Here is a 13,565-nt window from a genome sequence, read left to right as displayed (position 1 = left end):
GCAGTCCGAGTCTGAGCAGTAGTGACGGTGGGTGGAGCCATGGTAACCACCGTGAGTCAGTCTAGTTGTCAATCATGATGTTTCACTCTGTTTTTATAGCATCAAATAATGAACCAAACTTTAAACCAAACTTGAACATACGTCAATTTTGACAAGAACTACCGAGAAAAAGGTTTGGTTCATGTCCCATTCACTAACATGGAGGAGACATGGTTCATGCCTGATACAGTAGCTAGCCACTAGGGGGCGATCAAGATGCTTTTGCTTTACTTTTCCCCTTTTTGTTATAACCAAGGACATTTCTGCCGGTTCTCACAAGTTCAGAGGGCTCGCTAGGTAATGCATTGTGTCCTCATAACTATAGTGAGTGTGCGTGCGTGCGTGCGTGCGTGCGTGCGTGCGTGCGTGCGTACGTGCGTGCGTACGTACGTGCTCCCTCACCCTGGACTCCGACAGTGACGTTCCTCCGGCAGCTCACTATGAACCGTCCATTAGCTCCTCTCTCTCTCTCTCACTGCAGCGAGCAGGAAAGGATTTTAATATCGCGTTGCTGTTCCTTGAAAGCTTTGTTCTTTTCTCGCCTGATAATTTATGGAGGAAACTGAGGCAGTGGGTGGCTCATTTATACATAATGATATTCCTTGTGATGTCACTTCATGTTATCTCGCTGACTGAGACGACGGGGCCGTGAGTACAGAAGATCAGATGCGTGTTACATGATGAAATCCATGTAGTGTGCAGGTATAGACAGTCCCAGAGCAAGCCTGTGAACGATACAGTAGAAAGTAGTTTCTATGATCCTGCTGAACTGAAAACGTCCGGTTCATCTTCTTTTGGGGGATTTTTCCATGTTTATCTTTAGTGGCCAGACACAAAGTCTCAGCTCAACCAAGTCGGCTGTTATCATTTGTTTTGAAATTTTATACATGTGCTCCTTTTTGTGAGTGATTTAAACAGCCTCAGCCTCCAAAAGCCTCCTCTTCTGAACAGCCTATCATTTACTTTCTTTTCAGATTTGTTTCCTTTCCCCCCCCGTTTGTTCCCTTCTCTGTGATATTTATGTATTTTTCAAGCCAGTATCCCAAGGAATTACATCCGTAATAGACGATTTCTCGCGCCTCAAGATTTGCATCCAACTCCAGCATTCAGTGCCAAGACAGGAAGCAGTTTCCTTCAGAACAGAATAGGATGGGATAGAATTCTTTATTGTCCACCAGAGGGGAAAATTGAGAACATGAGAACAAAATACAGACAAACGTGACAACCAGATACAACGTGGACACAGTAAAGTAAACAACGCAGATAAATTAAACATCTGTCAGGATACTTCAGGCTGTGTCTCTCATCTGAAGACACATCAAGTGGAAATTGTGGTTTTACAAACAATTCCTTTTCAGAACATTGAAAACATTGTATATATACACACATACCAAACTTATCTGCCTCCCTGTGAGGTCACATTCTTTTTCAAATTGGTCGAATCTGAAGAAACCCTGTTACCTTTCAGTGGTGAAAACTGACTCTTGATAATAAACCTGAATTCTTTTGTGTGGTGAGGAGCAACAGAAAATCAAACCCAAAAATGTAACCAGGCAAAAAGTCAGGAACAAAAATAGTCTATCCTCTCTGTGTGTGGATCTGTCTGCCTGAGAATGAAATGTATTGTAATGCCCGGAAGCCCGTTCATGGCACCGTCCTCCAGCACCGAGCTGTCGGCAGCATGAGCTGGGAAAAGGTTTAAATGTGGCTTGAAGTTTTATGAAAAGTTCTTCCAGAGTCAGGGAAGTGAGTTTTTAAAAGGCTGAAATCTGATAAAGTAGATGTCATCCAGAAGCTTTAATATATAAAACAGTTTACAGTTTATGAGACAGTAAAATCATAATTATTACACCTGTAAAACCGTGTCAGGGAGATTATTGAAAACAGTAAAAAGGGTTAAAGTTGCTTAAATACATTTAAATTCACAACTGCACAATTCATGCACACATAGATTAACGAATACGGGACAAACTCCATAAACCTGAAGGCCTTTGTTCTTACAGTCAACATTTTAAATAGACGAGTGTATTCACAGCCGAACCGCTGTGCCCTGGTGTACAGTAAACATATGTGTACGAGCCATATGGCAGCTCCCCCACCACTAATGCAGTTGAGTAGCTCTGACGGAGCACTAAACCTGCCGCTGTGTGACTGTGCGCTGGCACTTCATGGTTGGACGGAGATGTATGTTTCTGCTGAAGTGTACAAACAGTCACTTGCTCTTATTGATTTGCCCTCTGGTCAATCCTTTAGCAACAGTAAATTATGTCTCTCCGGGAGCTTTTGAACAGATCTCCTCTTTAAAGGAATATGATAATTCACCGTGCATGGAGGTATTCCCTTTCTTCCTTGTACAGGTTGGATACACTTTATTATTAGTCATTTATCAGATTAAATTACATTCTGATTTGTGTAATTCCTCAGTTGAAACTATTGTTCTTTGACATAAACGTGATATTCAATAATCCGTTGTCAATTTGGTTAAAGCTGCCAGGAAAAATGATTAAAAAACTAAAAAAACATCGGTGTCCTTTGGAAAAATCGAATGGTGAGACCTTTACACCAAAGACAGACGACAAATGTCCAGAGCCGTGTCTGTCCTTTGGCTGCCATCAATATCCTAGCAACCGTCTCCCAGGGGCTCTATAATCTCCCCATCTAGCCAATTAACAAGTGGGGAGGATGGGAGAGGGGAGTCTGAGGATCAGAGACCGAGATCTGGGCTTCAGACTCCGGATGGAAAAGCTTGAGAGCTTCCTCACTTCCACTCCTCACCCCCGGCTCTTCCCGCAGTGCCCAGGTGGCAGCCTTCTCTCCGGGTTCCTTTCTGCATCTTGATGTGATTAGGTGCAACGACGCTTGTCAGTCCGGTGTCGCGTGGAGCGGACATCGAGCCCTGGCCACCTGCCAGCAGAAGCTGTTTCAGTCTTAACGGCTGTACATCATCACAAACACCAGAAATAGCCTCACTTGCAAGGTTAACCACTGCGTGCACCTGCAATGCACAGAGCTCAGGTTCCCTTCAATGGAGTAAATGTGAATTGAATGTGAATCCTCCTGCTCAACACTAATGTTCACAGTAGGATTGTTTCATCGTCTGGCATCTGGTACAAACTGGATCAAATTCCCTCCATCTCGGAGAAGGCCTTCATCTGCCTCCACCGTTTGACAGTTACTCACCGCCGCTCTGAAAGGCCGGCGACAACATCAGAGCTCCGCACCCCGCGCTTCTTTAATCTCGCAGCGATGCCACGCCGGAGCTATCGCCGCTATTTCCGTTGCACATAGGATGCGTGCAGCAGCACAAATGAATTATTCAAACATTTGTTCTTATAGTTGCAGAGTTGAAATTGTGGACGGTTGTGTGTCATTTCTTTAAATGTGGGATTCCCCATGGAGAATGCACTACTGGAGTCTGTAAGATAGAGCTGCGGTATTTGTATGCAAAACCCGGCCTCACAACAAAGGCTTCTATACTGTACGCTAAATTAAACATGGTACACGGAGATGCACACATGCTGCAGAGTAAACATGAAACTGTATATACAGAATCAGCTGCACCAGAAACCTACACTCAATCAAGGCAGACTGACTCACTCTGACAAGTGTGCCCAAACCTCTCCGGTATTATACGCTCCCACCTCCTCATGCGTAGGCACTGGCACAAATTAGCACAAGCAAGAGGCCTGCGTCCTATGGGAGAGGCAGCTGTCAGTCTTTAGATCTATTCCTGGCTGTGGGAGTCTTCACACAACTGGGAGAGTGAGGGAACCTGACAGGTTTTATAGTAATCAATCATTTGTCCCACGGCTGTTTCAGAATCTGATATGAGCGGCGACAAAGAGAAATAAAAGCAGCCTATTATTCGAAGGTATCAAAGGAGAGAGTTTGTTTTGCCTCTTCAGAGCATCGAGAGGAGTGTCTCTCCCCCGAATGTGACAAAATATAAATAGTCACATGTTTAACCACTCACAGCTGATACCAGAGATATTGGTAACCCAGCCACAAGATGTTAGGACGCGTCCTTTCTGCCCTTTCTCTTTATCTGCCCCCTGTCAACATATCGCACGATTATAGCTCAGCATCCTAACAAGACGTCCCCGTGGACCAGCAGTCAGGGACGATGTCGGCTTGGACGCCATGTTGGTTGGAAAAGTCTCATTACTCTGCTGAGCAACCAGCAGCAGAAACACCTCCCGGCCGTGCTCAGTTAACTCTGTGTGAACCACCCTGCCCCAAAAAAGTCATTAGAAAGAAGTGACTCAAGGGATGAGCAGCTACCTCTACCTGACCTTAATCTCCAGAATGAATAAATTATACTGTGTATTTTTTACAGAAGGAACAGATGAGGGGGTCAGGGAAGGTTCACTCTTGCACATGCTTCCTGCACACGAAGGCATCTGTGCTCTGTTTTTTAACATCTTGTTTCCGTGGGTTTGACAACACGTACAGGTGTTTACTGTCTGTCGGATTACAGAGACGTCTTTTAAACTTTTCTGTCATGCAGCAGTTTAGACGCAGCAGCTGTTTGCTCCATGTGACCCGTTTTACTCACGAGGAACTCAAGCCAAGTGCAATAAAACGTGTTCCTGCCTCTTTTGTTTTTCTCAGACTAAAATGGAAAAAACAAAGTCGATCAAATGCAACAGCGAGGATACAAAGCAACGTTTCTGATTGCAATTTGGAGCCTAATTATGAAAAGGTTTTCACCCTGATTTCACCTCCTGCTTCTCTGTTTTCATCATACACTTGAGTGTGACATGAAATGAAGGCAAGCATGAAAATAAGTAACAGAAGGCAGTGGGTCGATGTGGTGATACGATCACAGTCTGTCTACTTTGGCCTGCTGTGTGCATGTGTATGTGCGCGTGCGTGCATATATGTGTGTTTGAATGTTTCAGGATGTGCACGTGTGCATATGTGTGCACGATTCGACTCAAGCTTGGCTCTGAAATCCATGTTCCCTGTCCAATAACTCCCACTTCCATATTGCTGCAGAATCAGAATCCAAGAACCAGTCCCCCCCCCCTCAGGCCCTGAAGTGGGCCTGCACCTCAGTGAGTTGAGCAGCAACTGGCCTAGAAGTGTTACTTCCTTAAATCCAGTGTGTTTAACCAGTTGGTAAAACAAGACCCCCTGCTGTTACCTGCATTTATAACCTGACGGGAGGTGATTTACCATTGATGTTGCATCACCACTGCTGAATCAGAAGAATGTAGCCGACTTCGTTTTCTTGAACTTTCAATTAATTACAAACTTTCAGAGTCTTATTGTTGTAAACGCTGCTGTAGATTTGTGTAAATTCAACTCAGACACCTCCGTGATTTTTAAAACTAAGAATGCACAAAATCTTTTGTAGGATATTCACAAGATGCCAATCGCATTTACCACCGTGGCCAGACGATGAAAACAGAATAGAAACTTTAAATGTGTCGCTCGTGTGTTCAATCTGAAGACAAAACAGATGTGTGATGCTGCTGTTCATGAAAAACGTTCTGTCTTCCTTCGTCTACCAACCTTCTATTGGAAAGACTGCTTCTCTTTTTTCTATGCACTTCATTCAAAGACGTTAAAATCCCTAAATTACAACGTGAAACCCAAACTAACCAGATCCGAGGTACAGGAACAAAGATTATCAATTCATTATTAATTAGCAACTGTTAGCATGCTAGTGTCCTCAATGAAGATGATGAATATATCTAACATTATACCTGGTTAGCATCCGCATGTTAGCATTGTCACTGTGCGCATGCATGCTGCCATTAGCATTTAGATGAAAGCACTGAGTACATACAGTCTATGGGAGAACTGCTCGGGCTTGTTTGGTTTGTTTTGGTGAACTATTTGCACGTGGGGGGAGAAATACCAACAACAATAAGCTGTAAAGCTTTTCAGCTTGAAGTGACATGAACATAGATTAGTGGGGTGTTACTTTTCAAAATCACAAAATCTTTCTCACTCCGTTCCAAGGACATTCAGCTCACCAGAGAGTGAACATGACACACTGTTGAAAACACAGATGCTCAGCTGTGTTTGATGGAGAGCTAACACTTTAATTACTGCTTCCTAACAGCATGTTCAAAATGGTGGTTTTCAGCTTCAGCTTGGCGAAACAAATCAGATTCTATTCTCTGATCCAGGTCTTATGTTAAAACTATTTATTTCGGGCTCTGTTTTATCCTCCATTTATCAATTTAAGTGTCAAATTGTGAATTCGCCGAATGCCTCTTTAGAATCTCTCCCATTTACTCAAACCATCTTCTGGGGTAATTGTTATAGGATTATGAGATGATTGTAATTGCATTGTTGTCTAATTCCAAGCTTTGCTGAAGCAGAAAAATGAAAATGTTCCAGTCCTAACACTTGGCTTGATATGAAGTGCCTGCTTGGGAATACTTGAATCTCCCCGTAGCTGAGCGTGACACTGAAATAATGAAATTGACTTTTTTAAAAGCAGCTTGTGTAAGCTTCCCTCTCACAGTATCGGTCTTGAGTGAGCAGTAATAATTACCATCGGTGTCATGTTCCGCTGCGTCTCCCATGTGAGCTTATTGTTGTTGCCTTAGCACATTACTTCCTTATCTTGGCTTTTCTGTGTGATTCTACCTGTCGGCCAGAATGAGAAAATCCAAATGGAAGCATGATGCACATAACAAATCATTGGTAATGCTCTCATTTGCACTGATTCATTCGAGTTCACGAACACCAATCATCTCGCTGCAAAAACCCTCCGACATTCGGTGTTGTTAAATTAGCTCGATTCCTAAAAGTATCACGTTAATTCTCATTGTTTCTGCGATTTACTGCGTTTACCTGCAGCTAATTTTAAACCTCTCGTTTGGGGAGAGGGAGGCTGCACAGCACCCCCACTCCGCCACTGCTTGCCTATTGGATTGGGATGTAAAGCGTGATGCATTGTGGGAGGCGATAATCTAATCCCCGAAGCTGGCGCTCCTGAGGGTGGGAGATCTCGCCATGTGATTGGAAAATTTATCTTAATAAAGTGACAGCTACATCATCAACCCCACCCCCCCTAGAGCAACAGTGGCAGCAGAACAACACACATGCAGATACACTCTGGCTCATGTGCCACGGATACACACGCAGGAAATAACACACATCTCACCTGTAACCTGTGATTTGTGTGCATCTCACATGGGGGATGTTAAAGCCCGCAGCCGCGCTTGCACTTTCCTCTCGTGTACATTCATTCGGAGATTGCCACTTCTTTTGCACCCCGCCCCCCCCCCATCAAGAAAATCCACACAGCGTGAGCTTAATCCATGAAATACAAAAGATTATCATGCACATGGCTGGATATTACTGTCACAAGGGGATTTGGAACAGCAGATAATGTAGATACACAATGTAGGGAGCCTTTAACACAGCGGATTCACTCCATGTTAAATTCATGTTAAATATCTTGTATCACTGTGATTTTCTCACCTCTAGTGGATATTTTTAACCTGTACAGTCACAGTATTTTCACATGTGCCTTACCTCCGACACAATGGAGGAACATGGTTAATTGAACAATTAAATTCGATATTTATCCTTGAAGTCTCTCGCTAGAAAGAATGTCCACGTTATGTCGAGGTCAGACAACCTGATTACAGCCCGACCCATAAGACATGGAGAGCCGTGTGGGTCCGGAGACAATCAATGAGCATTGGGCACAGCAATCGATCGTTTTATTTCATGCAGTGCGTCAAAATAGATGCCAGAAATACTAGATATAATACTAGCTGCGCACAGACATGAACAGAACGAAGGGGAAGGGGAATGGTTTCGATGGTGGCACAAGTTGGAAGTGGTTTAACCCATGAAGAGTTCATCGAAATGTAACAACAGGGATTATCACAAGAGTCTCAGGTGTGACCTTGATGACAGAAACGTAGAAAGCAAAGTATCCTCTGCTGCTCATTTAATTATACTGCAGCTGTTTTGTCTCGTACTGTTTCTCTGTGCTATGCTTGTATCCGTGAAGGTGATAACGAATGCTTCCATATCCTGTTGTATATAGATCGGTTTTCATTTAACCATATCCCTGCAAATAAAGTTTCCTGGAGCTGCTTCACACTAAAGCCTCCCACTGGTTTGCCTGTGGAGGAATTGGGATGTAAAGCAGCAGGGAAAAGTTTGTTTTGCATCATGAGTGAAGTAAAACTACTCATATACCAACCAAGTCTCCTAGAAAGTACGTTTTTATGAGTCCAAACTGGTTTCTCAGTTACATTGTGGTGGCTTATGTGTTAACTGCTTGAAACATGCTTAGAGAAATGTTTTTTAAATGAACCCACCACTACATTTATGTACTCGAGTCATGGGAGGTGGTCAGGGTGGACGCAGGTCACACACTACTTCTCACTATCTGTTGTTTCAGGCAACAGATGCATTTAGGTTAAGGTTAGAAAAGATTGTGGCTTGTGGCAGATTGTGTTGGCTGAAGGTGCGTCGCCCCCCCCCGTAGGCATATTCAGAGTCTCCTATTTATTACAATAATGTAAAAGGTCCCTCACATAGTGTGTTGTGCCATTACGTCATTGTATATCTGTCTCTCTCTTTCTCACTTAATCTCACCCTCTCGGTCTCAAGAGTACATCGACCGATTCGTCTTTGTCTGTCAGGCCATCAGCAGAACGGGCAGAAATCCCGCTGCCTCAGTGGACCGACAAAATATCTATTTCCATACTCGGCAGGGAGGCAGAGCCCGAGACATAAACACAGAACACTCACATGGTACTGAGGAATTTAGTACTGCATGTTTTTTGCTTGATGGAGGAGAATATCACAGGTTTTCTCTCAGGTCGACCTTCCTGCTCAGCTGGACCACATCAGCAACAGGTTGGAAACGCTTTATTCAAGGCTTGTAATAAATGTGAGCGTATAAAGACTATGTGCCTTTCAGACACATTACCACTCCATAGAAAAGTTGGGCAGTCAAATATCACCGTGCAGTGAAAGTTCAGTCCCTCATCCCCAAGAAATGTTTCAAAACATGACAGAAGTTTTGTTCACGCCACCCGATTGTTTTCCTCGGGATATATTTTGGATTCTTGATGCTGTCTCCACGCGCTGCACATCAGGGGTGGACAAGACATCATAAAGTGCTTAAAAATGGATGTCAGAGTGGTCTGGCTCGGGGAGGCTGCCTGTCTGACACCTAGTTTGAGCCTAGTACTGCAACATGTCATCACGCCTTTGTTGTTGCATCGGTCCCGGAATGGCTGCAGCCAGACGCATACATATTGTATGTTTGTGGGTCTGAGCTGGAGATGAAACGCCACACCCACGACGAGCAGAACACCCTCCAGTGGGAGAACAAGTCTCCCCGCTGTGTGTACTGCTCATTCTTTCTTTAGTTTTCATGCTCGCAGTAAAAAACGCCTTGAACAGTCTGTGTCACTGCTGCGCTTGTGAAGCCTGCCAGTGCAGCGTCTCACCGACCAGAGGCTTTCATCCACAGGGCAGAATCACTGAGCCTCTGAAAACTCTGTGTGTGGCACCGCAACCTGCCTCACCCCCATCCCCCCCACACCCCCACACCCTTCGCCAAGCTATCACACCCCTTTAGGGAAGACATCCACGGCCCCGTCAGCTCACATTTGAGTCAGGCTGTCTCGGTGACCAGCGGTGGAGGATTCAGGTCGAACTGGACAGCTCATGGGTATAAATGTGTTTATAATGTTTGTATCACTTCAGTGCAGAGTAGGAGCATCCATTTCTTTGCAAATAAAGATAAAACAGTGCACCAGAGCACACTCGTATTTATTTGTGCCTTGACAGTGATCGGTAAGGTCTCTGTTATTTATTGTGTTTCTCCTCAGTGTCTCTACTTGATATTCTGAGCGTACTTTTCCTTGCCACAGCCTTAAAGACTGTTCTGGGGACTTTATTACCCATGTGTCTCGCTCTTTCTTTGCTTTTTTCCCACATTGACGTTCAGCTTCTGTTTTAACGCGCATTAAGAAAATGAAGACAAACATTGTCCCTAATTTTTGCGAAGGAAGATCATTTCTCTGAATTTCATGCACATTCATCACACATCACATTTACATTTGTTTTCAATCCACTACAGAGACATTTATTCCAAATAGAACAAGAAAACACTTGCACAGTCGTCCCCACTGTCAAAATATCATCATTATTACTTGTGCACCGACAGGAGAAAAAAAAAAACACTGTACTCTGTGACATCTTCATCGTTGCTCCGGAGGGCGGTGAAGACATCATCTTCTTCAAACATGTTGAGTACATTTACACAGCTTGAGAGACTCCCCTGTTCTTTAACTGGAGACCAGTGTTCAGTTCTTATTAGCCTCCACATTAGCCTCCACGTTAGCAGTTGCTAAGCTCCACACAGTCAGTCATTTCTATTCATTATCAGCTCATCAGACAGTTGTGTAACATAAAGAGAAAAATATTAAACTTAGGATGTTTATAGCACAACCATCAACAAATGTGAACTGATTAGGACCAAACTGCAAGAAAGATCTGCCCATCTTGAGTTTCCAGACATCAATGTGATTAACCTCTGTGTAGTTGTCATGTATATTTAAGTGATTTCTATATTCACGATTCAATGTCCCCAAAATGCTGCTATCCAAATAACACATAATTATAATACATTTTTTGTTGAGTCCATAAAACCTCAGGAGACTAAAAACAATTCATTATAAAATGTCATAACATTGCTTTGCTCAACCAACTGTTCAAAATCCCAAAAGGTTTTACTAACAATGGTTTAAACTGAAAGTTGTAATTGAAAAGTGAGTCTTTCCCAAATGCTGCATTTCTCTCAAAGTTTTACTTCACTGCACTGAATCTCAATCATTTTTTAGATTTTCCCGCACATTAAACATTATATATAGTGTCCAGTACCTTATTTCACAGTAATAGGTGAAAACCACGTTGACGTTTTAACGATAAGCAGCTGGATCCGTCTCCTGCATTGAGATATATCCAGATATCTCTTTTCTCATTCGGAGCAGAGCTGGTTCACTGTCTCTGTCATATTAACTTAACAGTGAAGCAACTTCTGCAAACTTTCCTGGAGTGTATAAAGTATTTATTATTCAACCTTCACTGCACCAGCTTGGGAGCCACTGATGTACAGGATGTGTTTGGCCTGTGTACGTCAGCAACGTACTGGACACCAGGACAGTTACTCATATTAATAAGACCAATACAGTGTGAATGGTCTGTATTCATACAGAGCTTTTCAAGATTCTAGTTTCCCTTTGGCATGTGTGATCGGGCAGACCGGATTCGAACCAACGACCTTCTGGTTAGAGGACAATCGCTCTACCCCCTCAGCCTCTGCCGCACCCCGGAGTATGAGGGGCTGTGGTCTCTGTGAGGTAGAGGACTCAGCCACGTGTTAGAAGACTGATGTTTTCCAGATAATTATGTTTGTTCTCATAAATGTCAAGGTTACCTGCTCTGTTTGTTTTGGAAGGAAACCGGCTTCTCCCCTGGAGCGTGGACGAGCAGTGACGTGTTGTTGTGTTAAACCTTTGCAACCAGGGCTTGTTTGCTCATGGATTTAATTGTCATGTGAGTCATTTATTAGTTCCTAAATGGAAAATAACAGAGTGGATTTGATTTGCTGCAGAATTTTTTAGCATTTGACATTTTTTCTGACAGACGTCTGTTTCCTGTGGCGTGTCGGAATCTGTGGTCGCTGGAGTTTTGAAGCAAGAAAGAGATAGTTTGAAGTCTCAGACACTTTCTTGTTGCTGTTGCTGTGGTGACAAATGGAGAAGCGGTGTTACAAGCTGCAGGTGTTTCAATGTTTCATCTCGTCACTCCTCCGACATCTGGGGGAGGTTATGAGCCAACGGAACAACACAACTAATCTCTTCCTTTCTGATGCTCACTTTTGGCCTCTTGTCCTTTTCTTCTGCTGCATTCCAGGTGCTTAGAAATGTAATGATGCTGATTTCTTCAACGTGAATGTGCAGTTTTACTTTGGTCAACATGGTAAATGCATTTTTCAAAGAGACATTGCAATATTATTGGAGATGTTCATTTTCAAAATGTTTGTCAAAAGCCGGCCCGATGCATCAGGTGCAGACAGGCTCATGCAAGCTCGGGTTGGGTATCCACACTCTACAGATCTAAAAAACAGTCAGTATAGACAGGAGGAGTCATTATTGCAACCAATAACTTGACTTACAGTTTGGACCTTTGAATATTGTTATAAGCTTTCAGTTTTAAATGTAAACCCTAAACTTTGAAGCTGAAAGATGAGCAAATTCTATTCAAAAGATTCATGTGATTCAGCAAAGACCACGACTCGGTGACCGGAGCAAACAGCTGCTGCGGAGAGGAGTTGAAAATAAAGAATGAAGAAGAGTATTTAACATTGTGTGCCTGTGTGAAATGCCCGCCTCGCAGTTTGGTTCTGGACGTGATGAGTAAAGAGTGATCAAAGAAACTCCTCCGAGCCATGCGAGCACAATCGTGGTGTTACAGCTAATGAAATTTAGATCAAGTGAGAGTGGAGAGCCTCAGTTCAATGTGGCTTAGTGCCGCTCAGCCCAGGGCACCGATCACACTGAATGCAGGCCGGGGTTAACAATCATCCATGAATGCTAAGCTGCTCAAACTATTCCTTCAGATGCTAAGTATTGGCCTCTGGTCCTTTTCCTTTCTCCTTTAAGAGTTCGCTTTTTACTACGCGAACCTCTGATGCACACTCCATCCAAAAGGCTGATGTCCGTTCTGTGCTACAACATTTTTTTGCTCCATTAGGAATACGATGTTGTGAATGGCCACATTATCTGTCTGGGAACAGTAGTTATGGCAGCCTGTCCTCTATCAACACACTAACAATGGACAGTTGGCCCCAGCCTCGTGCAGAGCAGATTTGTGTTGTAGCTCTTGGCAAACAAAAAACGCTGTGCTGAGTTTAATGTGAGTCAACACGGCGAGTTCGATGTGGTGACACTTACTTCCCCCGAAAGGGGATGAAAACATGCAATTATCACATTGTAGCTCAGATGGTTTAATTCTGTCTAAACTGTGACGCTGCTGTACACAGAGAGCTGAACGTTCAGAAAGTCAATTTTCTTTCCAGGCAGCAGGAACACAGCCGTTCGAAACACCGGTTTGAATTCATCTATCATCTGCTCATCTTATTCTGAGGGTCGATGGAGCCAGTGGTTGCCAGTTTGCAACCATTGACTCACATTCACACCTACTGTCAAGTTAGAGTCTCCAATCAACCTAAACCCAATAAGCATGTGACCCTGACTGAACCAGGAGTCGAACCAAGAGCCTTCTGCAGCGAGGCATGCGTCACTGTGCACCCCCCCCTGCTTTGAAACCAAGAAGTGGTTGTGTAATCAAACCGGACATTTCGCAGTTTAACTGTGAAACCGATGGATCAATTTCCAGGCGTGTTTGCTTGACATTTAAGACACCGTTCTCATTCTCTTTCTCATTAAACAAGCTTCACTCGAGCGTTCTGCTGATTTGCTCGGGCTTTTTTTTTACGAACCTTTAAAATACAATGAAATCAC

General features: G+C 43.6%; 1 protein-coding gene across 7 annotated transcripts in view; it reads left to right on the top strand.

Moving 5' to 3' along the window:
- LOC118113792 (thrombospondin type-1 domain-containing protein 7A) overlaps positions 1–13,565 on the top strand; it is a 119,830-nt gene that overhangs the window by 24,793 nt on the left and 81,472 nt on the right. The window lies entirely within an intron of this gene.

The sequence above is a fragment of the Hippoglossus stenolepis genome, chromosome 8, assembly GCF_022539355.2.
Source record: "Hippoglossus stenolepis isolate QCI-W04-F060 chromosome 8, HSTE1.2, whole genome shotgun sequence".
In the NCBI taxonomy this organism is placed as follows: domain Eukaryota; kingdom Metazoa; phylum Chordata; class Actinopteri; order Pleuronectiformes; family Pleuronectidae; genus Hippoglossus; species Hippoglossus stenolepis.
This window is presented reverse-complemented; position numbering and strand designations above follow the sequence as displayed.